This window comes from Lepidochelys kempii, chromosome 5, assembly GCF_965140265.1.
Source record: "Lepidochelys kempii isolate rLepKem1 chromosome 5, rLepKem1.hap2, whole genome shotgun sequence".
Lineage (NCBI taxonomy): Eukaryota > Metazoa > Chordata > Testudines > Cheloniidae > Lepidochelys > Lepidochelys kempii.
This window is the reverse complement of record NC_133260.1, coordinates 98280144-98307010: the sequence shown is the minus strand read 5'-3', so window position 1 is coordinate 98307010 and position 26867 is coordinate 98280144. Positions and strand designations below refer to the sequence as shown.

Here is a 26867-nt window from a genome sequence, read left to right as displayed (position 1 = left end):
AATTTTGAAATGTACTCATTTCCAGTTTAATAATCATTTCCTTCTAGTCACTTTGATTGTTTTTATCAAAAAACTTCTCTACGAATGACCATTCTGTTCCCATTTGTCAAAGCTGAATGTACAGGTTTGATCATGCATACACACAACCCACTCTTAAATACAGGTTTCTATTTCATTGTGGAGATAGAAATTAATGAGATCAATGTATCTTCCTCCTGTTTTTCTCTTCAGAGTTATTATGTGTTTTCTATAGAACTTTAATGTTAATACCAAAACACATATTTAAATATCTCCTCCCTCTTTCCTACACATGCTGAACATTAGTTGCTTCAGTACAACTGAAGCCTTGATAGACTGGACACTTGAAATAAAGATATCTTTTACTGAATTGTAAGTTGCTGAAAGAGGCTTTGGGCCAAAACATTCATACCTTCCTCCTCCCACTTTTGAATTATCTACTTTTTGGATACTTTTTGCACTTATTTTTTTAAATAAAAGAATGAATGGATCAATTCCTGCTCTTATATATACTAAGGTACAATCACTTAACTCAATGGTGTTACTGCTGATTAACCCTGGTGTGACGGAGAGTAGAATTTGGCTTATTAAATGATGTAATGCATCCTATCGAGAAATCTATCTGGGTTCATTGTCCCAAAGACCAAAGAAAAAAAGCCATGGATTGTTTAAAGAAAAGGAGGACTTGTGGCACCCTAGAGTCCTCCTTTTCTTTTTGCAGATACAGACTAACACGGCTGCTACTCTGAAAACTGATTGTTTAGAGATGTTTTGTTGTTTATGTGAGAGTTCACAGTGTTACTACAATAATTTGTGCCTTTTCAGTGTTTTATTCTATACATTCCTGTTTACTGAAGTATTTAAAATATCTTTCATTTCATAGACTTTGTTAATATTCATTAATGAAAATGAAATTATTAAATGGATATAATATTAAATTGATCTTGGATGTGGGTTTGTTATTTTTAATGATTTTTCTTCAGTCACACCAGAGCTAATGAACACAGTAGTGAGTGTTGCTAACTCATAGAGTTTGATAGTACTTTACAAAAGATTATAACATGAAGCCAGGAGCTGAACAATCTTAGTTAAAAAATTGGGCTAATAAAATTGGACTTTTGCATATGATTTCAACCACCTACACAAAAGGGCATAATGGGTAAATACAAAGCGTCAAAATATTTAAATAAGAATAGGTAATATGTGATTTTTTACACTTGAACAGAAGATCTCAAAATGCATAAGGGAAAATAAAAGACCTGTGATACAGCTGTGGTTGGCCCAAGTCAGCCGAGTCAGGCTCGCACTGTGGGGCTGTAAAATTGCAATGTAGACATTTGGGCTTGGGCTGGAACCCAGGCTCTGTGGCCCTCCCCCTTCACCCTGCAATTACAATGCAGTGTAGACATACCCATAGTAGATATGTTTCACAAACAAAAATCCACACAAATTTCAATATTTTCTTCAAGAAATATCAAATTTTTCAATGAAAAAAACCACAACTTTTCCAAAACATATTTGTGTTTAGATTTTTGCTCTCTCCCCATTCTCTCTCCTTTTTCCTTTTTTGACCCCTCGCTCAGAACATTTCAAAAGAAAAAAAACCTTCTGGGAAAATGTTCATTTTAGAAAAGAGGTAATTTTTCATCAAAAAAAGGGTTGCATAGAAAATTTCAACCAATGGCAATAGTAACCTCCGTTTCAATTCCATTCATGTCATCCTTTGACCTCGCTAATATTCATTCTTCATCCTCAGAGCCTGTACAAGGATCAAGTAAAATAATGTCACCAAATCAATCATAAAACAGACATTTAGCACTGAAAGGTAAGTTTGAGATGATTGGGTGTATCTACTGGTATAACACCATATATCCTGCTTATATTCTAAAATATTCCTTCTATGCTCTGTGCTACTGTACATAACCCAACCATCAACTGTGGAGTATACCTAGATGTCCATTTGCACATCAAGTAACATCTAAATAAAGCAGAAGTGAAAACTTGTCCTCAATCCCCTTTGGAAACTTCATTTGAGGCAAAGATTAAAAGAGCACAATTTTCAGGTTTTTGTTGGTACCTTCACCTGGTTTCCACATCTGTTTTTTCTTACCCTTAATAGGTCAGCTTGTCTTTCTCCCCCTCACTCCTGGAAAGCCATTTGTTTTTTCCCATTCCCCCCCCCCCCCCCGATGTTGGATTTCTCTCATTTCTTCCTATGGGAATCTCCCTTCCCACACTCTGTGGTGTCTCTTCCTACTTCTCCCCGAGCTGTTCTGCCACCTCGAACTGCCTCCCACCGCTCATCACCACCTCTGCTCTCCCGCAGCCCTTCTGCCACCTCGAACTGCCTCCCACCACTCATCATCACCTCTGCTCTCCCACAGCCCTTCTGCACTCATAGAACGCCAGCACTCCTGCATCCTCAGAGCCCTTCAGACCACCCCAGCAACCTCACAGCCATTGAGCTGTTTGAGACCATGGAACGGTACCTAACACCGAGCTCACCTTCACCCAGCAAGCCCAGCTGAAGAAGTTCAACCATCTCAAAGCCTATAATCTGCAGAAGGAAATGAGGAGCCTCAGGGAGCTGCTGGAGTCCACGCCCTCCCCCTGTGGTCTTCTGCCATGATGACATCCAGGAAGGGAACATCCTGCTGCTGGTGGGGTGCCAGTCGCTCTCACCCTTGACAAGCTGATGCTGACTGACGTTAAGTACAGCAGCTATAACTGCAGAGGCTTCGACATTGGTAATCACTTCTGTGAGTGGGTTTATGACTACACCCATGACACGTGGCCCTTGTACAAGGCCTCCATGGAGACCTTACCCTCCTTGCCAGCAGCAGCTGCACTTCATTCAGCACTACCTTTGAGAGGACTGGGGGAGGCCCAGGGACATTATGCACAAGGAGCAGGCCTGCATTGAGGAGGAGATACTCACTGAGATCAACAGGTTTGCTCTAGCCTCTCACTTCTTTTGGGGCCTCTAGTCCCATCCTGCAAGCAAAGATCTCCACTACCGAGGTCGGGTACCTGGACTATGTGCAGTGCCACTTCGAGGCCTACTTCTAGCAGAAGGTGCAGTGCACGTGACCAGGCCAGCCCACAGCATCCCCCAGCCCAGCTCTGCCTGCTCCACTCTCAGACTCTGTCTCCTGCAGTGTGGCCCTGACCTCGGGTTGCTGCAGACACGTGGGGCCTGGTAGTCACTACTGAATGGCCGCTTCCTGGCCAAGGGATCCATTTGCCCTGCGCTACCAAGGGACAGCAGCTGGTAAGGACCACAAGGGAACAACGTCCACACCACGTATGTATATATCCCTCTTCCAGCCTCTGGTACTTGGGAGGACCTCTCCTTTCAATCTGCAGTGGGGGAGGAGTAGGCAGCCAGCTGTGACAGAGACTGATGGAGACTGAGGATGGCACAAACAGCTCCACCTGCTGGCAGGGACTGGAAGATGCAGGATTATTCATTGGAGCGAGAAGAGCCTGAGGAGGCTGAAGGAAAGATTTGGAGAGGCATCACCAGCTAATGGCTTCCCAAGGCATTGGATCTGGTCTCATGGGAGTTGTTTATTTCTACTGTGCGGTAAACAAACTTGCATTCAATAAATTTACTGTTTATATGACAATTTTAGAGGGTGGCATATGAATAGATGGAAGTCAGAGACTCTCAGCTGTGGTTCAAACCACATCCCCAGCGAGGGTCTGTTTTAGCCCAGCTATAAAAGATGTAGCTGTCCTAAATGCATATTTCAGGGGATGTTAGAGGGACAAAGTGGGTGATGTAATATCTTTCATTGGGACAACTTCTGTTTGTGAAAGAGACAAGCTTTCAAGCTGCACAGAGCTCTTCTTCAGGTCTGGGTATTTCAAAGGATGGCAGGATCCAGTGGAACTACATTTGAGATTTCATATATAGCTGTACAGCCCTTATACCCTGATTATTCTGCTTTGATTCATATGACTTACAGCTCTGAGCTCAGGACAAGGCTATTAGTGCTTGACTCTATGTAGAAAACAGGAGTTGCCATATGAATCAGACCTGTGGTCAATCTATTCAGTATCCTGTCTTTGACAATCACTAGCACCCAATGATTCAGTTACGAGATAATCTGCTCCCTATGCACATCTCATCATAAATAGTTAGCTTGTCTTAAACCTCAACATGAGAGGTTTCATATTCCTTCCAAAACTTTTTTTTTTTTGGTCACAATAGTTAATGCTAGTCTACATATTCTTATCCATATCAATATCTGGTCCCCTTTGTATCTTGTTAAGTTTTTAGCCTCAGTGACATCATGTGACATTGATTTTAATTATGTGTTATGTGAAAAGGTATTTTCTTGTCAGTTTTGAATTTGTCAACTTTCAGTTTCATTGAATATCCCTATGTGTTATGAGACAGGAAGAAAGTTCCTGATGTACTTCCTCTAAACCATTCATTATTTTATATGCTTTTATCACACCCCTTTTCTTCATCTCTTTTCTGAAGTAAGCATTCCCAATCGTTTCAATCTCTCTCACTATTAATGATTTTCCAAATGGAAATATGTTCCATCAGAGAATTCCACACCAGCTTTACGCAGCTCATACCGTAAGTCTTCTCTTTCTAAAAAGCCACTTCCAGTTCCCTTATATTTAGATAAGCTAGAACAGGCCACCTGCTTCAGTGATTGAACAGAAGTCACTTATTCCCCAGCAGGATCAACACCTGCTATCAGGGTGGGATATTTCAGACAACACTGTCAGCCTTTCTAGCAGAATGGGGAAGGGAGGTTATGGGGTGCGGTGGGAGAAAGAGGTGTTTGGAAGGGTGCGTTCATGTACACGAACATCTGGTCTGTGGAGTGGATCTTTACTCCATGTCAGTCGCCTGCAGTCCGAATACTGGAAAAAAGAGTGAGTCAGGAATGGAGAAGGTTCCAGGGTGTGAACAGATGATCTGTTGCTGCTGCATAGATCCTGCTATATTCTACCCTATAAAAAAAGCTATAAAAAAAAGCAATGGGGTTGGCGTGCCCATTGTACAGTGGCTCTGTGAGAGGGTGTCCATTTGTGTGTCTATATTTTTGTATAAAATTACCATTTTTTCAGTGGGCCAACTGCCAAATCATCGTTTAGGACATTATAAGACATCTTATTCCATGTAGAGAAGATAACAATAGGATGGTGATGAAGAGCCACAGGCTGAATACCATTTCCAGGGAGTGGCCCAGTCCAAATCCCCATCTCTTCACCTTAGAACTAGATGTTTGTGCTCAGCCCCTTATAGAGTAACAAGGCCAGCAGATGGGTTTTCATCAACATTAAAAACAAATTTGACATGCCCTGTTAAGTATGTTATTGAATCACTGGGCTATATTTGATTTTTGCTTCCAGAAATAGAAGATGTAAAATGTGACAAACTATCACCAATATTGAATTCCTATTTGTATGTTGAAATTTCACCTGAAGATTGTTCTTCACATGTTCATAGTTACTTACTATGCTGGACTTTATGTCATGTCTGGTTGAGAAATTACTTAGTAAAGCCACCTACATGTGTTGATGTGTAGGTTGAACACGGACTATATTCAGCAGAAATAAGTATCTGGAAACCCTGCTCTCAGCCACATCTGCTCATAAATAATAGATCAGTGTGGTTATGCAAATGAAGTGATATTTCAGTGATTTAAACGGCAATTTAAGTGGATCATAATATACACAGAAATGAACTTTGTTATTTATCTGGAAAGAATAAAATTGTATCAGTTTTTCATCTGTCTGATGCTGTCTGGGAGTTCCTCAAGCTTATAAAGTAGTTTCAAGTTCATGAACTGTTAATAATTTGCTTTCTCTTGCTAAAATTTCTTCTGCATCTGCTTTTCATTATACCATTAAGCATTACAAAGTTATTGCACTGATTTCTACTCACAGCATGGCTCATTGTGATATAATGACTACAGAGCTGGACGCGTAAGTCATGTCTATGTATTTTTATTATGCTTGTTATATGGCATTCTTTGTGTGATATTATTCAAACTTTTGGATTTAAAATGGTATAAAAATAAAATAAATTAAAAAAGCTTTTTAGGCCCTGATTCACCGCTGTGTTACTCCAGTTTTTTTGCCAGTGTAGCCATGGAATTATACCAGCATAAAACTGAAGTAACATAGTTGACTCAAGCCCTTAATGGACAGCTGTGGAAGGACAAGGTAAATAAGAAACAAAGATAGCAACATACCAAGAAGTCAGTAGAAACTAGGGCTCCTGAAACAGAGGCTTTTGAAGAGAATGGCTTAGATTGTAAAGTAATCTGACTTTAAATGATAATGTTAAATTTCCACTATCTGCTTAACTGGCAGTCATGCAACCTTGGGCTGTGGTCTTGTAAGATCAAAACACAAGCTTAGCAAGGTCATGGATAATCAGTCCTTGGATGGCAGATTTCAAAGCAAAACCCTAGGCAGCTGCAATTCTATCCCCTCTCAGTCAGAACTGCAGGGTTGATTGTGCCTGGCTGCTCCTGAGGTGTTTGACGGGAGGGAACAAAAAAACCTTCCTTCCGTTGCACTCTTGAGCAGTGGCCAGGTAAAAAGCGAAGTTCACATTTGTGAAAGTGCAGGGGCTGCTTCTTTTCAACACCCTTTCAACAAAGGTGAACCGGGGGAGGGCAAGTATAGAAGACCTGGGGCTTGTTGAGTATACAGGAAGAAATATGCTGCACCTTCTGAAGCAGTGGGTGCATCTCTAGTGTATGTAGCGAGCTCGGTGGACAATGCTGTCTCACTGAAGCAGAATTCCTTTTGGGGAGCCCTCTAGACAGAATAGTGCAGCACTGTCCCAACACAGACCAGTGTTTATAAGGCAAGCCTCAATACATTGTTAGGGAGAACTGAGCTGATGAAAGAGCCACCTTTCAGATCAGATGCAAAATTGAGATCCACAGTACCATAGCACTTTTTCTTAAGAGTAGGGGTTTTAGAGGTGGTACCTGGCTAAATAAGTTGGGGATTTCATTTTTGCTACTTAAAATTTCCTTGTTAGTCTTAACTGGAGAAAGTGTTCTTTGTTTCCTGTCATACAGTGTTGCGCAGAGCTATGATGTGCTGTTAACAGGTAGCCATTCAGGGATAGGTGAAATGATCCCTGTATATACTGAGTTCCAGATCCTGCAATCAGATCTGCTAGCGCAGACCCGAGCCTGGCTCTGCATCGGCCCAGGGTTCCATGCTAGTGGATCAGGTTGCAGGTTTGGAGCCTTTGAGATCTATTTGCTGATATCTTTAGAAAATAGGTGCCATGAAAGTCAGTTATAACAATGAAAAGCACCATCTACTCCCCCTTTACCATTAAATTAGGAAAAATAAAGGGGTTTGTTGAAGAAAACATCTAGTGATCAGTGGCATTTATGTTCCCATTTTAACTGTTTTTTTACAGAGATATTTGGCAAAAGTAGTAAGGGCCCACTTTTGAGAAAAGAGGCCTGAGGTCTGTGCACCAACAGGTACGCTCAGTTACATGCACAGTTACTTCAGCTGTGCTTGCAAACCAGGTGACTGCACATACAGCAGACATCTAAATGTGCCCAACTCATGCAATCTGAAAACACAATTGTCTTCACTTTTTGCACATTCTTGCATATGAATCACATACCTCCTTTGTCCTTTGACACTCTGTATTCCTTTAAACTACCGTACACAAAATTAAAGGAATGGGCAACTGAAGCTCCTTCCTCAACTTTTCCCACAACGTAGTGCTCCTGATTGAGGCTTAAAAACATTCTAATCATACATACCAGAGAAGGCAGTAATTCACAAAATGTTTCTGAATGAAACTGTCTAAAAATACTCTCTCAGCAAAAAAAGGGATTGCTTCTGGATCACTGATAATTGAGAACGAAATGTGCACTGTTCCTTCTCACTGAAGCTCAGACTTCTAGCAGAAAGGGTCATGCTATGTCTACAAGCAGTTACTAGTTCAAATCTCAACTGATCCATCACACAGGTGACATTTTTCAGGAAAACTGAATTGTCTTTAAAAATCTAGATTCTTAAAAAAAAAATCATTTTCTCACTTTAAGCATAAGAACATGAGAAAAAGAAGAACAGACTGAGCCATTTTTTGGAGAATACACATATTGGAGGATTTTATCTTGGGCTGTTGAAGGAAAGAAGAAAAGGTTTTGTGGACAGAGAAAAAATAAAAACAAAGTATGTTTTTTGTTTGTTTGTTACTGAAGTTCTTTTCCGTATCTGACAGTATATATTAAAACAGAAACTGTAAACATAGTCCTGTGAAATATATGTTGGCTAGTCAATAGTCTCGATTTAAAAAGAAAAAACAAAAAAAGCGTTTCCCCCCCAAATTACCATAGATCAAAAAAGTAAAGAGGAAATAATTGAGTGAAAATCTCAACAGCTGATCAACTGTAGGAGGAATGGAAGGGAACTGTAACAGTACAGGTGCCCTTGAAAATCAATATGGGGGAACCTGAAGAAGAAATATCAAAAGTGCAACAAAAATGGAAAATATAGAAAAAGAATGCATTATTAGTGACAATGCATTTACCTGAGGCCCAGAGAAAAGAGAATGGAAAGAACTCTAGACAGGCTGCCATCTTTTAAATATTGCCTTCCATGTGTCAAATCATAATGTTTTAGCCGCAAAGATATTTGGGGATGTTTTCAATATCTTGGCAGCTTTGTAATTGCAGGATAGCCTCAGAAAAATCAGGAATGTCCTGCAGAACTCAGTACAGGAGGCAACTTTACCTGCCATGCTCCTCAAAAAAGAAAAAAATTTTGAAAGTACAACTGAGTGCAGATATGGCAGATTTCACACATAGGCTCTTAAAACATGTAAATACCACTTCTGATTAAATCAGACCAAAATTCTCCTCTGCCTTGCACCTTGTGTGGTAATTTACACTGTTGAAAGTGAACACAAAGTGGACATTAAACCCTACCAATTCAGAATGACAGTGATTTATATCTGGATTGCAAAGGTATTAATGAATACACACAGGGCAAGGCAGGAAGGAATCAAGTCCAACATATTTAATGCAGATTTTCACTAATTAGCTCAATAGAATCTAGAGGTGCAAAAGTTCATTTAGGCATCTAGTCTATCTCCCTTCTAATGTAGGATTGCTCCCCATTGTACATTGACTAGGGTTTTGTATATACTAGTTTTAAATGTCATAAATGATGGGGCTTCCACACTTTCCTTCAGGCAGTTTTTACAGGCTAATAAATCTCACTGCCAGGAAAACAGTGATACTGGAGATTCCTCACTGCAAGTGAAATTTCTGTCTGTCTCTACTGTGGCTTCAACAGCAGCAAAGGAGATTGTCCAAATCTGGAATACTACCTGGGCTCTGAGGTCTGAGTGCAAGCTGAGAAACTGAAGATAGAGCTGTGGGAGGATGAGGAAGAAAGAGATGAGCTCCTCAAAGAGGGAGTAAAGTTCAGCAAACACAAACGTCAAAGGACGTGAAAGTTTACTGTCCATCCTCCACCTCCATCAAATGCCACAAAAGAAGTACCACAGACAAAAACATTTATCAAAGTAAAAAGCATTATTGATACTGAAAAGAAACTGTACCAAGCCAAGAAAGACAGCATAGGGGTAGCTGCTTGTTCATTGGAAAGATCAATTGCACCTCCTGGTGGCAAACAAAAAATTACCAACCTCTAATGTGGACAGACAGTTTTCCCTCTTTGAAACAAAACAAACAAAATACTAAATGTTATTCATTTTAATATGTACTCTATGATTTACTCAAGAAGATTAGAAGATTGGCCCAGCTGTAAATTGAAATGAAATCTATTTTCTGAATGGTAGAATGCCCATTTTTGTTTTAGAAACAATTAATGTGCTGTGTCCATACAATTAAGGCAGATCATTGCAGAAGGTGTGCTATTAAATGGGGTTCTGGTATTTCTTGGATATCTCTGTAAGTGCATGGGGAGAGAGGGAGAAAATTGGCTCATGGCTAGTATCAGCGTCTCAGCTTCATCAACTAAAAATTAACCAATACCACCTTTTTTCCAGTTCCATACTGCAAATGAGATGTGTGCCACATCTGACATCACAGCTGACACATCACCCCGTCTCAGCCTGTCTCCACATCTATGAGTTATTTCAGCTAACCAGGTTTTTGATATAAAGCAGGACCAGGCTGAATTCTGAGTTCTCCTTTAATTTCTTGATCTCAGTTAGACAAGGGGGATAACTTGTCATAAAGATGGTTTTTCCATAGTTCCTTCTTTGGTTGCCATTCCAGGGAATATATTACATCATCTAGGCCCCAGCCTGGTGCCTGTATTCCATTGGTGACTTATCCTGAGCCATGCTCAGAAGTGGCAACTCTCTTTGTTGGGGTTTCACCCAGAAAAGGTGGCTTTAGATCACAGCTGATGCTCCAGCTCCAGCCAACAGTGTGCTCTGTCCTCTTCCAACTGAATTTCCACCGCTGGTGGCCTCCATAAGGGTAGACCCTGACCTATATCAGCTTCTTAGCTCACTTTTTTGTGCTTCACTTTAAATGTGGGTAGCGTATTGTTTAATTTAGAGGTCCATGGATCTGAACTGCATTCAAAATGAACAAAAATACCTTGTTCATCAGTGGAGACACAGTTCCATCCAGTCTAGCCTAGGTTTCACTGCAGGATCATCTTCCAAAATCTCTTGATGCTGCCAGGCGAAAAAAAGATGCAAAGAAACTGTTCAGAAGAGAGGAAAAAAACAAGAGCAGCTCAGTCCTGCTGAAGTGACTGGAGCATGACAGTGGAACCTCCCACTTCTGTTCTCGGGCACTTATTCTACCCCATCCTGAACCAGCTGCTTTTGGGTCTCAGACTTTACCTTCATAGGACTCTCTCTTATTAGGGAGGATGTGCATAAGTTAACATAAAGGGATTCAAATTCTTGTAGTATATTTTTGGACTGCCTGGTTTCCTTCCAGTAGCAATATGAGTTGGTGGGAATTGATACTCCTAACTGAACTGAATGCAATTCTCATGTTTCCTGCTGCACTCACAGAATTTTGGTTCCATGAAAGTGATGTCAATTGACTGAGCTAGGAGTGAGGAAGCCAAAAACTCACTGGCCTGAGACAGATTATTACTCTTTTTGTTATTAGGTTGCGAACAAGATTAGGGCTTGAGTCTTCTCTCACTTACACTGGCTTTATGCTATTGAAATGCCACAGACTTGAATGGAACTACTATGGGAGGAGATTTCGGCCCTTATGGCCTTAATATTGGCTTTGGTGGGCTTTGAACCAGGCTCTTAGATTCTAAGAATCCCCTTATCTCTGACCATTCTCAACTGTCTCTGTTAGAAGGAAGACTGTAACTTAGAGCAGTCATTTTCAGTAGCGTGTATGGATGCCCATTCCTCTGGATAGTAGCAGTCATGGTGGCAGGAATATATTTCAGGCCCAGAAATTTTGCTACAAGTAAGAATTCCATCCTCCTCAGACTTAAAATTAACCCACTTGTGATAGATACTCAGCTGTTTTGCGTTGTTGTTCATATATCACAAACATTCCCTCTGCTTTTCTGAGAGCACACCCCGCTGTGTTCAATGAGCTGCCATCAGTATGCCGGACACAGCATTTGCTGAGAGGAATTTTCAATTGGAAGAGACTCACATAGCTCAATATGTGGTAACAGCCACTGAAAGTCAATATTCTCTATCATGAAGGACACTTGCAGTGATGGTAATTATTTCAGCCACTTTCCTGTTTATGGACAGTACAGCTGGATAATTTGGGGAATGTTTAAACTTCAGAAAACCACGTGCATGGTACATTGATCAAGGCATGGAAAAAATAGGTATGTGAATAGATTTACAGTGCCAGGACACAACATTATTGTATTATGAAAGAAGCTCAGTGCTCCTCCTGAAACTATCAGGTATTAATTGGGTCCAGTGTCAGACTAAATGGCCTCATATCATACAATCAAGGAATTGCTGCCCTCCTAGCAAAACTTCCACTATCAAATTCATGGTTCAGACCACCAGCCCTTGTTGGGTGCTGTGCTTAGATTTACCCTGAGAGTTGGCCCCTTGAGGCCTCTGACCTGCACTGGACAAGGCTACCCTTTGCAACAATATTGAGTGATGTTCTTTACCACGATCAGAACTTTTTTTTTTTGGACACTCCTAATCCTTTTTAGCCACAATTATCAGGCCTCTGGGCTGCTGTGAAGAAGGCAAACAACAAAAAAACAAAAACAACCGGACATTTGTAAATCTTGCCCACAGAGAAAAATTCCTCTCAGACCCAGAAAGGCAATGTGGTTAAACGCTCCAGCAAGCCTGGATACCCAGCTCTGACAACTACACTGGCTTTAAGGCAGGGCAGGGTGGGGCAGCCTTCAGCAGGATGATCGACTGGTAATACTTAACCATAGAGTGGGAAGTGGGAGGCCTTGCCGGAGCCAATCGGCTTCCTCTTTCCCTGGGTCCTGGTACTAAATGATTCTGTTTCACTAGCATTATTGCCAACCCAAAGCATTCAAAAAATCATGAGTCAGCCCCACCCCCGCCCCCAAAAAATCAAGAGATTAATTTTTTAAACCATGATTTTAAGCCAAACTGTGGGTTCTTTTTATTTGCTTTCTAGTTTCTGAGCACTCAGATCATGTTTTCAGGCTCTTCTTTGCAACCCCGTGAGGGCTAGAAACATAACTTTTGATTTGAAAGGAAACCAGAGACTCTCATATACTTCCATGGCCCAAGGACCCGGGATTTTAAAAAAAACAACAACACAAACCAAATGCCATGAGGCTTGAGAGTGATAAAATCATCAGAGCTGGCAGCACGGCAGTACACTCAAATGTTTGGATCGGTTCTTGTTTCCTCTGAACCAGTTTGGTCGTCTCTAATGGTGTGCATTTTAGATTAATCAAACAGCTGCACATAAATTAGCAGCCATTCAGGGAACACTGACAACCCTATTTATAAGGCTCATTTACTGCATAAACAGTGAACAACCCGTTTGTTAACGTGTTAATATAATCTATGCGAGTGGTTTATTAGTTATGGAGTCAAACACCTCAGTAGATGTAAAAACTCCTAGGGTTAAGGATTCGCCCCACAACATATTTTTAGGAGATGAATGTTAATGGTATCACCCCAAACCCATTTGCATCTTGGTCATCAATAACATCGGCATTTGAGGACAAAGCTTTTAGCACGTGAGTCTAATCAAATGTTGACCCAAAAAAACAATAAAGCGATGAGGCTAACTTCATTTCTTTTCCTTGTGAATAGCTCTGTGAAGCAAAAATTATCCAGGCAGTGTCTTCATACTACATGCTTTTACAGCACAGCCAATTAAAAAAAGATCAATATTAAATATTAATGCAACAGGAGATGAGTTCAGGGAAAGAGAAATACATCATATAACATAGATTAAAAAATACATAAAATAATGCCAGGTCAGACTTATAAAAACAATGCCTAGGGCTTGATTTTCACTATAGTACATGCCAAGCTGCAAGACCCCCATGGTGAAAATGTCTGCTTGAGGTCTTTGAGGCAATTGGTGTAGCCAAAATAGTGGATGGAGCCAGGCTACCTGGGAGATGTGCTTATTCATGGCCACTTCCAAACAGTCTCAGTCATCAGGGATTCTATTTGCATTAAAGCAATGAGAATTTGTATTTAAAAATTATTCCTTTATTCAAAAAGGTTTTATATTATAGCAACTAGCACCTAGTGCCTGGTACCATCTACAGTTTGCTGATCTATCCTTGCAATCCAGACCCTGCCTTCCAAGATGGGGGATCACCTTTGGTCTCTGCAGCCACACTCCCACACTGTTGCCAGCTCTCTTGATTTTATTGTGTGTCTCATGATATTTGGTATTTTCCTTTCGAATCAGCTCCTGGAATGCTATTATTACATGAGAATGCAGCTCTCATTTTATAATAAATGAGAATTTCTATCCTTCATGGTTGCAGAGAGAAAAAAACTTAAAAGCGTGAATCCAAAAGGCATAAAACCCAGAAGGCAAGTAAAAAGAAGCCCAAATTTAACATTTTTTAAAAAAATCTTATTTTTAAGCACACTTCATGATTCCCCCCTGCACCTGGCTCATGGTATTAGAATGTTTGCAGTTGGCAGTACTGAGTTACAGTGTAACGACATTTACTTCAGCGTAACTCAACACGTAAAACTGGTGGAAGTGAGGTCAGAGTGTTATATACATATATGCTTGCTATACATCAAGTATAAGTTGTAATTGTTTAAGGATACCCCATATGGGTTCCAGGGGAGGTGGCAGAAGACAACTAGGGATGTGTGGTCAGAGGCTCCCAAACCCCTCCCCCTGCCCCCTTCCCCCCCGTGTTTAATCAGGTTCTCTCAGGGTATTTAGGTAGCCCATTCCATGATGTGAGCTACTTCTCTGGTGGAGCATCCTTATTTGGTGAAGACAGTTTTAAGTGTGTTAAGATGTGCTCCTGGACTTTCTCCTAGTATCATATTCTGTCACATCTGAGGGCCTGGCTGTAGATAACAGATTTCTTGGTGCGATTGAGGTAGTTATTGAATCTGTGGAGGTAAGTGTGGTGATCTGTGGTATTCTTGTATGTAGTTGTCTATATAGGGTTCCATCATTGAAACTGGTCATAGCATCCATGAAACTGATCTTGGTACAGGAATATTCTAGAGAGAATTTGATGAATGGCTGGTGGTTGTTAAAATGATGGTGGAAATCTATGAGGGAGTTCAGGTCATCTGTCTAGAGAATAAAAATATCATTGTGGTAGCTTAGGTATATCATTGGTTTTCTGGTGCATTTGTCCATGAAGTTGGCATATTGGAAAGCATCCTCATATCCATAGCTGTTCCCATGGTTTGGCCAAAGTGTTTGTTGTTGAATGTAAAATTGTTATGGGTGAGGATGAAATGGAGGAGTTTAACAATGTATTATGAGGGAATATCTGAGTGTTGTCCATTGTCTCTGAGATGTTTGAGATAGGAATCAATGCCACCATTTGTTAGGGACGTTGGCGTATATGGAGGTGACATCCCTAGTGGCAAGGATAGCATTCTGATGGAGGTTGATAATGTTGCAGAGTTTCTGGAGGAAGTCGGTTGTGTCCTGGAGAAAGTTGGCCCTTTGTGTGGTGAGTAGTTTGAGGATGGTGTCTATGAGTTCTGATATTCTTTCAGTAAGAGTCAGATATGATGGATCTACCTGTGTATCTTGGAAGCATATAGAAGATCCCTGAGATGGGATTGAGGATGAGACTGTAGGATTTTTTCCTTGGAGTAATGTTTTGGGAAGGATTTCATGATATCCTTAAAGTGCTGGGTGAATTGCAGTGTGGGATTTTGATTTCTTTATAGTAGGTGCTGTTGGAGAATTGCTGGTTGGCCTCATAGCACCCCCTTTGTCTGCTGATTTGATAACTATCTGGTGGTTTGATTTCAGGGACCCTATAGCTGTCCTCTGGCATGGAGATTAAAGGTTTTGTTTGTTAAAGGTTTCACAAGTCTTTTTTTTTTTTTTTGGTTTTATGACTGTAGGGGTGTTAACAGGCCACTCATCTTGAATGGTCCCTTAAAATGTATCAACTACTTGTGCTAAACAACTGTATTTAGCTGTGACAGAGAATACTTTTCCCAGACCTGAAAAAGAGCTCTGTGTAGTTTGAAAGCGTTTCTCTTTCACCAACAGAAGTTGGTTAAATAAAACATCATGCACCTTGTCTTCCTAATATGGTGGGACCAACATGACTACAACAACACTGCAAACATGATGATGGGATCAGGATTAGATTACAATAGTGACCACCATGTCATTCCAAAGATGATTTCTGGTTTTATGCATTCGGATGGGCACACCCTGCGGGTTGCTTTTGGATGAGATTTGGGGACTAAGGGGCTGAAAATTACAAATGTCATGGTCAGATCATCACCTCCTGTAGTTTGAGGTCAGGGTTCACTTTTGACTGAGGCAGAGGTGAATTTGGGAGGCCTTTTTTCTCTCCATTAGCAACTACAACTGAAATCAGATTAGGAATCACAGCAAACAATTCCCAGATTTAAATGTCAGAGTCTGGTGTGTCGGAATGACTGCTTGTTTTTTAAAAAAACAAAACAAACAAAAAAAAAAAGGTTGTGTTTAACAATATATGTACTCAGAGACATTGGTAACTGAGCTTAGTTTCTAAAGTGAGCAAACATATTAAATAAATCTCTCTGGGTAGTTTCAAAAAATAAACATCAGAGGGCACCACAGTCTTTCTAAATATGGGCATAACCTTGTCTCTCGTAACTCCTAACAATAATAATTGGAAATGAGGCAGAACCACACTTTATCCAGGTTCAGGTACAGATTTTGAATAACCTCAAAGTTTGGCAGTGTTTGGATTTTGCGTGCCCATTTGAGATATTGCAGAGGTAAATCCTAATCACAAAATTCAGATTGGGGTTTGTTACCAATTTGAATTCTGCTTTAAAGTTCAGTGTTGCTCAGATTAGAACATTTGGTTCAGGCTGATCTGTATTACTAATAATTAACCAATTATTTAGTATCAACAAGTTAGGCCATACTCCTGACTCCTGTATTTCTTGGCTCAGTAAATTTGTCTCATGTTTTATGTCTGTGTAGGATACTATAGGGGACCTATATGTCTGCGTAAGATCTCTTGCCATGCTCAGGGCATATATCTGTGTGTACAATGTATGTTAGAAGAAAAGGAGTACTTGTGGCACCTTAGAGACTAACCAATTTATTTGAGCATAAGCTTTCGTGAGCTACAGCTCACTTCATCGGATGCATACTGTGGAAACTGCAGAAGACATTATATACACAGGGACCATGAAACAATACCTCCTCCCACCCCACTCTCCTGCGGGTAATAGCTTATCTAAAGTGATCACTCTCCTTACAATGTGTATGATAATCAAGTTGGGCCATTTCCAGCACAAATCCAGGTTTTCTCACCCTCCGCCCCCCCACACACAAACTCACTCTATTACCAGCAGGAGAGTGAGTTTGTGTGTGTATGGGGGTGGGGGGGGGTAAGAAAACCTGGATTTGTGCTGGAAATGGCCCACCTTGATTATCATGCACATTGTAGGGCGAGTGGTCACTTTGGATAAGCTATTACCAGCAGGAGAGTGAGTTTGTGTGTGTAGTTTTTGAAAAAGGGTGGGGGGGTGAGAAAACCTGGATTTGTGCTGGAAATGGCCCACCTTGATTATCATACATTGTAAAGAGAGTGGTCACTTTGGATGGGCTATTACCAGCAGGAGAGTGAGTTTGTGTGGGGGGGGGGCGGAGGGTGAGAAAACATGGATTTGTGCTGGAAATGGCCCAACTTGATTATCATACACATTGTAAGAAGAGTGATCACTTTAGATAAGCTATTACCAGCAGGAGAGTGGGGTGGGAGGAGGTATTGTTTCATGGTCTCTGTGTATATAATGTCTTCTGCAGTTTCCACAGTATGCATCCGATGAAGTAGCTCACGAAAGCTTATGCTCAAATAAATTGGTTAGTCTCTAAGGTGCCACAAGTACTCCTTTTCTTTTTGCGAATACAGACTAACACGGCTGTTACTCTGAAATGTATGTTAGAACATTGTGCATTAGATAAAACACTTTTGTTAATGAGTTTTTGAACTCATGTACTATTGATTGGGGAAACAAATAAAACTAAAACAGGAAATTGTCACAGCTGGGTTGTGGGTGGCCAGACCTAGTAATCAGAGCCAGAGTCCACAGTCATGAGAGAGGAGTCAAGATTCAGCTGGGTTGGGATACCGGGAGGTCAGAAGCAGGAGATGATTCAGAAGCCAGGAACCACAATTCCAGCGCCAGGAGTCAGGCCAGATCTGAATGCTAGGAGAGCAAGCCGGGGAAGCAGGAGCAGGTTACAGGAAGCACACAGTCCAAAACAGGGTAGAGTCCAGTTGTTCAGACAGCTTTCTGTTCCTACTGCTGGCTTAAGTCAGATCTATCAACTGCTCTGGAAACTGTCAATTGGACATCAGAGGTGGAGCCTCACACTGGGGCTGGTCTTCATGGGTCTCAGGTAAGCTGTTACCAGCAGGCTGCCAGGTAGATGATTGAAGCATGGCCCTTCCCATGAATTTTGTGGGCCTGGATTTGAGATTCATGAGTTGTGACAGAAATGTATGAACCTACATTTTCACCACTTGCTTGCAGGCAAGTTGAGTAGAGTGAGGCTCTTTCTAAATCAAGGCAGAATAGGTGTTTTGAGCATTTCGTCATAGATTATTGCCAGCACAGTTAGATGATACAAGGCTGAAATGGTATTGGCAACTGGTGGCCCATTTATACTGGGGGTCCCAACATTGCTAACACAGGAAGGGGAGAGACAGATTCCATTCACTGTGATTACTCAGAATAGCCACGTGAGCAGCTTGGTGGTTCTGTTAGTTGTTGCTATTTGATATAGCTTTATAGATAAGACCAGAAGGACCACTCTCATCATCTAGTCTGACTTCCTGCATAACACAGAACATAAGCTATCCCTGAATTAATTCCTGTTTGATGAACTAGAACAGATCTTTTATATAAGCATCCAATCTTGATTTAAAAATTGGCAGCAATGGAGACTCCACTATGACTCTTGGTAAATCATTCCAGTGATTAATTACCCTCACTGTTAAAAATTTAAACTTTGTTTCCAGTCTGAAATTGGTTAGCTTCAACTTCCACCCATTGGACCTTGTTATACGTTTGTCTATTAGACTGAAGAGCCCATTATTAATTATTTGGTTCCCTGTGTAGTGCTTCTGGACTGTAATCAAATCACCCCTGAACCTTCTCTTTGTTAAACTAAATAGATTGAGCTCTTTGAGTCTGTCACTATAAAGGCATGTTTTCCAATCCATTAATCATTCCTGTGGCTCTTCTCTGAGCCCTCTTCAATTTGTCAGCATACTATACATAAAATAAACATATGAAAGAGCGGATATAATTAAGCCATTTATTGTAGACAGTACAAAATAAGTAGTTTTTTTTCTTCATTAAGGATTTAAAAGAGAAGAATGTAGCTTGGCAGATGAGAGAAAAAAGAGTTTATTCCAGGAGTAAGGGGCTTCATGATAGGAGGCACAGAGATGTTTGTTGTGGAAATGGATGAACAGGACATTGAGGCTGGCATCACTGGTGGAGTAGAAAGGCGAGGGGACGAAGAGGCAGGATCAGATACGTACGGAGGGAAAGATGGCATTTGAAGGGAAGGACAAGGGCCAGATCCTCAACTGTTGTGAATCAGTGTAGCTCCACTAAAGCCAGGGTCATTCACTCCAGTGAAAGAAGATGAAGTAACCTTACCTCATTATTGAATAGCACCCTTATACCACAAATCACACCGCAAAAGCAGAGGGCAGAATTTCATGGCAGTGCAGTGACCCTGGCAGACCATGAGGAATTCAGGACAAATATTCTGCTATGCAGACACAATATGTTACTGCACTAGATATGGACTTTCACATAACCCTGCGGACCTGCCTAAAGGAGAGAGAGCATAGAAGGGGCAGAAGGATTATAGTGTCCGTCTATGAAGTATTTAGGACAGTGTTATTGCTGTACAAACTATAAATAATAATACAATAAACAACTTATGAATAACTACAAATCTTGTATAATATAATGTTTTGTTGGTGCAGTGAAAAGAGTAAGCCTCTTTATTTAAAACTTTGCTATGCTTTGTAATATTCAGTACGGGTTGATGTTCCCATGCCTTCTCTCCATATCTCCCTGTCCTTTCTAGTGCTCTTTGCAGAAGAGAGGGAATGGCTGACCAATAAAGGACAATTTAGCACTGGTATGACATTATTTTTAAATCCATATATTATGGATTCACTGGGATATTTGCAGTTCTCATCTAGTTGTCATGAAAATGTTTTGAACACAGATTGATGGGGAGCGAGAGATAGAAAGGAAAGGAGGGGGGGAAAAAAACTCTACACAACATAGCATACACTTAAGTCCCTGGGAAGAGGATGCGTGAAAGAATGAACAGCAAGGAGGTGGCGGGTGTGTGTGTGTGTGGTCATGTTGCTTATGCACTATGGGAATTTGCTCAGATTCTACAGTGACGAGAGCACTATAAGAATCTAAGGAGAAGAGAGAATAGGAGGCAGAGTACAAAAAGAGAAGCTGAAACTTCAAATTCTCCTGTGAAGTAATGCATTTGCTGTATAGTCAGAGTGGTTCCTTTGAGGGGAAAAAGGTTTTAGCACCAGCCTCACACATTCTCTGAAGCTTTTTTCAGAAAACACACTGATATTTTACATGTAGCTGTGTGAATTACATTCTCCATCGTCTAAAATTTAGTGCTTGCTTCTCTAACATCAAACTCATCCTTGTTGCTCCTCCCCCTGAAATTTGGAAGCACAAGAGTGTCTGAAAGTTCTTCATTTCAGCCTCAAACTGCTGCAAGAGCTCCACACAGAACTGGCTGCAAAATACCCATCTGTCCATCATCATCACTACGATCTATAAACAAAATCTTGGAAAGGATTTTTTCCCCAAAACAGATTCTACCATCAAAAAAAGAAGCAGAATAGCTTCAGGAGTAACTTTTTTAAAGAAATGCATGCATTGTAAAGAAAGTACAGACTGCACTTAATAATGTTCAGTTTGGGTAAAACTGATGGATAGGATTCTGTATCACAGTATGTATGTTTGCGTTTATAACCTTTTAAAAGTTAAATTGCTTTTTTAATAATAACTTGTTTCTTAGTGGTGGTACTGTTAGATTAATCATATTTTCTTTAGTATTGTATATTTCTAGAATTAGAGATCTTACATGAATAGTTTACAAAATTGAAATACATTTGACAAGTGAGCCCTTCATATAGAAAAAAATGTTTTACTAGTTTCTACCTCAATGCAACTGCAGTTTAGAATGGCATGTTATTTTAAAAGTTATAGATTTTGTTTCTAAATTCCAGTGCAGTACAAACAAACCCTACACATCTCGGATGTCAATAAATGTATGATTAAAAAGTAAGAGCTCTGTGTAGCTTCAAGATGGTCCAGACAATGGAGTTTTAAATCCATTAAATTGATTTATTAAACTCAATTAATTTAAACAGTCAATTGGCATTTATTAGGTTACAGGACAATAACTGTCTTATTAAAGCAAAATTAAATGTATTTCTAGGAGACATTAATTTACAATTTGGTTGACATGCAAAGCAGAAGCACTGAAGGGCCTCTTCCAATGGCCTGATCCGTATCCCATCAACATCAACGGCAAAATTCCCATTGACTTTATTAGTGAGAGCATGATTGTGCCTGTTCCTTCTGTTCGTGTGAGACTCCTTGATTGATTTTCAGCCCAAAAGAGGTTCAGAGAGGTTTGAATAAGTGTCTGAATTCCTCAATATTATTTGAGCTATTTAACAGTTAACCCAGTTCCATTCTACATCTGGTTTTTTTCCTTTGTCCCCCCTCAAGCTCGAATTAAACCTCATTGGAAACTGAGATTTTATAAAAATTCTGCAGACTGCATCAGCTCTGTTGTGTGTTTCATCTTTAAAGTAAATAGGCTATGTGACAGCTAACCTATGGAAATCTACAAAAGATACATGACAAAAATACCAATGAAATCTGACTCCCTTTTCTTTAAGCAAAGCTCTTAGTTGCATGAGTTACGTACAGGTGCTAATCAACATTAAGTGTGGGAGGCTCTGTGCATTAAATTCATAGAAAGCTGAGAAAACTGTCAGGGCTTGTTGGTAGGAAATATTTTAGTTTTCAGCAGATGAGTTTGGATGGCATCCAAACTGCATAGATGCCAATGTTTTAATGGTGCAAGAGTCTGCTTGAATTACAAGAAATATATATATATATATAGAATCCTGTCAGGTTTCTGCTTCTTTTTCTTTTTTAACAACACGGTCATTGAGGGCCTGGTGTTGAAAAAGTGCTGAGTGACCTAACCCTCCATTTGAGGCCCACGGGAGCACAGGGTGCTTAGCTCTTTGCAAGCAAAGGCCTTGCCTGATATCGTTCTAGTGGAGGTGGTCATCATCTGTGGGAGCGTGACCCCAAGGTTTCCAGCAGATGAGCAGGGCTATCCCTTCCTCTCCCTGACCCTAACCCAACCCCAAACATATTCCTAAACTGACAATCAGTATTACTGGCAGTTACAAATTGAGTCATTGGGTTTTCACGGAAAATTTCATTCTGGGCAGCCATTTTACTCAATATTGAATCCCACAGTCCCCGGCTCTATCCTCTATGTAGCAGTACTCAAAACATCATAGATAAATAGCTTTTGCCTTCCTCAGAAGCAAAGAACAATGACTCTGCTCTGTTACCCTGAGTAGAAGCCCTAATGTGGCTCTCAGACCAGGCTCTGCCATGAGACAGCATACTGTACTCCCAGTCAGACCACTCAAACAGCCAAAGGTAAACTATATTTTTTCTTTCCACAAGGGGGTGTCCTCCATGGCCCTATCAGAGCCTCAAAGATCACTGTCCTCACGGTTTTTTGTTTTTTTTTAAGTAATTTCAATGCAAAAGTGAAAAAGGTGGGCTTAGTACTCAGGTCCGCCAGAGCTCTGCTCATTGTAGTAGCCAGGAAGGGGGCAAAGGTGACTGCCCACACGCCAGTTCTATCCAGGGACCATTTTTTCCCCTCTCATTTCTAGTAATCTGTAATCATTCCAAATGACCTAATTCCAGTTGTTCTCAATCTTGTTAGATTTACATCTCTGTATTTTTGGGTTATATATTAAGGCTGTTTATTTCAGAAGATAAAATTCCCATTTAAAAACAACATCAAGACTTTCAGTCCAACCTTTCAAAGCTGTTTGCTGTGACTAGTCATGTCTAGAACACAAAGTAACAAAACGTACCACAAGCCTGGTACATGCAACCAAATCAAAATAGAAATCCCTTCTCTGCTACATTATATTTTTGATTTTCTTTCACCAATTGTTACACAGGCTGATTTCATTTTCTTGGCTCAGATAAACTTTCCAATGTTGATTAACGGACAGACACAAAAGATCTCTGTGCAAGCGAATGTGTATTACAACTAAGCAGAATCTATGGTGCTTATTTTTTGTATCAGCACCCGCTTTCTGCAGCGCAGCAACAGAATATTTCTAGGAAGGCCAGTCTTTAAATTTTGTTTCTTTGATGAATCAGAATATTTTATTCAGTGGAAGTTGAGAACTTAGAATATAATAGAGGTAAGATATGAAATAGTGTAAACACAACATTAGAACAATTTTACTGCTAAATGCTAGAAGCTACAGACCTCTTCTGTCATCCTGGCAGTACATTACATTCCAGAACACTCAATAGCAGCTTTGTTTTAAAGTTTTCCTTGATTTTTCAGTGTATTGCCATTACTAATGTACAGAACTATTACTGTTGTAAAATATAAATGAGGCATTTCAGTTCCTATTTAATATTACATGGGAAAATAGATTTAATAACCATGCTACCATTGAGTTGCCACTATAAATATGCAAAGGATATGTTTTTGTTTTTCATCTAAAATCAATAGAAGCAAAAAAAAATTCAGGCAAGCAGTCCTCTAAAAATCAAACATTATCCACTTCTAAATGACAAATCATTCACTCACACCACTGTAAATCGGGTGAGTTCACTGAAGTCACTGGATTTTCACCAGTGTAAAACTGGGATAAATGAGAGTAGAATAAATCTCTCACTCAAGATATATCCAACCACACTGCTTCTGAGTACTCATGTACCACAGAGATAGACATACAGAATGAAATTCACCTATATGCTGAAGGCCAGCTCCAAGTCTATTTATTACTACAGCTGGTCAAAAAATTGCCAATTATTTTTCTGAAAATTTTAGATTGTGTTTTATTTTAGTTTCACATACTTTAAAAAAGTTCTAACAACCTGTTTTCAGTAACAATGTTCAAAATTGCTTACAATAGAAAAGACAGTTAAAAATTAATATCTAAAAGCTGCTCATTTTAGCCACCCACCCTCCCCCCAATTTGGTAGTGCTCAGCAGTCTTAGAAACAGGCAGCACAGCACTTCAGTCACTCAATGAGAGGAAAAACTACTCAGGGACTACTTTTTCTTAAACCTACTTTCTGTTACAGTTTGCTCTGATGTTTTAATTCATTTGGTTTTCAATGAATTAATTTAGCTACCCTGAAAAGTGCCAGATCAACATGGCTAGAACTGAAAGGCCAAATATAGCTCAGGCAGCAGCCACAAGAAACTTCTTCACAGAACCTTTATAATGGCCTCAAGCCTAACTGATAGGGGTATTTAAAACTTTTGGTTACTGTTGACCTGCACAAGTGTCTAAAAAGAAAGTAACAGTTAGATGTAGAGGCCCATACTAATATCACCAAGGCTGTGCACCTCCTGTTAGGCGGAGAGTGCCCTCAACTCTCATTTGCTCAGAGGAGTCACTCTACAACTCAGAGAACAAGGCCCTCAGTGCTTACCCTCTCTGGTGAGACAGATCCCAGCTGTGATGCCTTTGTTATGTGGAGTCCACTGGGAACTGAATGGAACCATCACATGCATTTCACATAGACCAGCCTCTAAGCTCAGTGATTCTAAAAAGTGTTTAGATGATTGATAGGTATTATTGGACGAACTTCTGTTGGTGGAAGGTACAAGCTTTTGAGCCACAGAGCACTCTTCTTCAGCTTTATACCAGTATAAGTTATACTGGTATAAAAACACTTTCTACAACTGCATCTGCACTAGGGCTGTTACTGGCATAACTATTTTGAAACTAATAAGTTCTACAGCCAGGTTTATGTATTTCCATCTTTTCATCCTTAGTTGCTCTGTCCATTCAGTCCAAGAGGCCAGGTTGAGGCCCCTTTGAAAATTTCTCTTTAAGAGTGTTTTGAAATATGCCATGTTTTCATCTTGTAAAGTGTTGCACTCATCAAAGTCTATTTCTTAGTATGGTGTGATATCTTTCAGTGACATTTGTTTTTGTCTCTGCACATGCAGATGAGAAAATTGGGTAGAGCTGGTTGCCCAGATTTGAAGATAGGTCTTCAGTGCCCTACACTGAAGCTTTAATTTATGAAGTGTTTAACATGCATCTTACGTGCCTTTCATGATTCCTCATTGGTAAGTATTTAGCAAAAAGTTTTCAGTCTGTATGGTAAAAAACTGTTACGTTGATAATTTTCCAGAACAACAATGACAGTAGCTTTTCAAGATATTACACCATATTAAAAGTTTTATTTATTTAGGACAATATTTTTTTAAAAAACTGGAGCCTAAGGTTAGGATCCTAAATCTAGAGATGGACTGATTTTGAAATGTGCTAAGCACTCAGCAGATCTCACTGGCTTACAGGAGGTTTATCTGATTCACCTAAATATACATATTTTTATATTAGGATGTAACTATGATTTATATGGTATTTTTTCTTTGTTGCTTAAGAAAATAAATAACATTTTCATTAAAAGAAAGATAGGAACAAAATGCAAAGAAATGACAGAATGTTCTCATTCTGTGAGTGTTTTACAAATAATTTGTACTACATGTAGTGATCTACAAGACATTTTTTTCCTTTTAGTAAGGCTTATTTATAATTTAAAACATTCAGAACTTTTATTAGAAGTACATTTTTCTCTTCACAATTAATTTGTATAATCAAAAACTGACTAAGAACCAAATAAGTTCCATTAAAGTCAATGGGAGCCTATTAACTTTAATGGAAGTTGGATCAAGCCCTACATGAAATGGTTGATTTTTTATATCCTTGTTTTCTTGCAGTACCGCTGAAGATATTGTATTAAGCGGATATTTTATTGCCAAAGATTCCTGTCTTTTCATCCATCAATATCAAATCAACTATAATAAGTTGTATTTTGTTGCCCAGTATGCAAGGTTATCACAAGTTTTAGATTGTATGTATATTGAATTTTCAGACTCTCCATGATGAAATCTGTATAAAGACCTGCTTCAGTTAAACACACATTATTTGCCACAATGCAGGGGTAACTTGGTAAAATTATACAGCCTGTGTTATGCAGGAGGTCAAAGTAGATGACTTAATGGTCCCTTATGGCCTTAAAATCTATGAATCTATATATCAGTTATGAGATTAATCCCTTACATGTAGTGACTTCTTTGAGAGATCAAAACTAGAGAAAAGATCAGTCATAAGAAAGAAAGATCTTGGAGTCATTGTGGATAGTTCTCTGAAAACATCCACTCAATGTGAAGAGGCAATCAAAAAAGCGAACAGAATGCTGGGAATAATTAAGAAAGGGATAGATAATAGGACAGAAAATATCATGTTGCCTCTATATAAATCCATGGTACGCCCACATCTTGAATATTGTGTGCAGATGTGGTCACCCCATCTCAAAAAAGATAAATTGGAATTGGAAAAAGGTTGGAAAAGGGCAACAAAAATTATTAGGAGTACGGAACAGCTTCCGTATGAGGAGAGATTAATACGACTGGGACTTCTCAGCTTGGAAAAGAGATGGCTAAGGGGAGATACGATTGAGGTCTATAAAATCCTGGTGTAGAGAAAGTAGATCAGGAAGTGTTGTTTCTCTACTTCTCATAACACAAGAACTAAAGGGTCGCCAAATGAAATTAATAGGCAGCGGGTTTAAAACAAATAAAAAGAAGTATTTCTTCACACAACGCACAGTCAACCTGTGGACCTCCTTGCCAGAGGATGTTGTGAAGGCCAAGACCATAACAGGGTTCAAAAAAGAACTAGATAAATTCATGGAGGATAGGTTCATCAATGGCTGTTAGCCAGGATGGGCAGGAATGGTGTCCCTAGCCTCTGTTTGCCAGAAGCTGGGAAATGAGTGACAGGGGATGGATCACTTGATGATTATCTGTTCTGTTCAT

General features: G+C 39.9%; 1 pseudogene; it reads left to right on the top strand.

Annotated features, from left to right (window-relative positions):
- Window positions 1–2207: 2207 nt before the first annotated feature.
- On the top strand, window positions 2208–3108 carry LOC140911951 (choline/ethanolamine kinase pseudogene; annotated as a pseudogene).
- Window positions 3109–26867: the final 23759 nt, after the last annotated feature.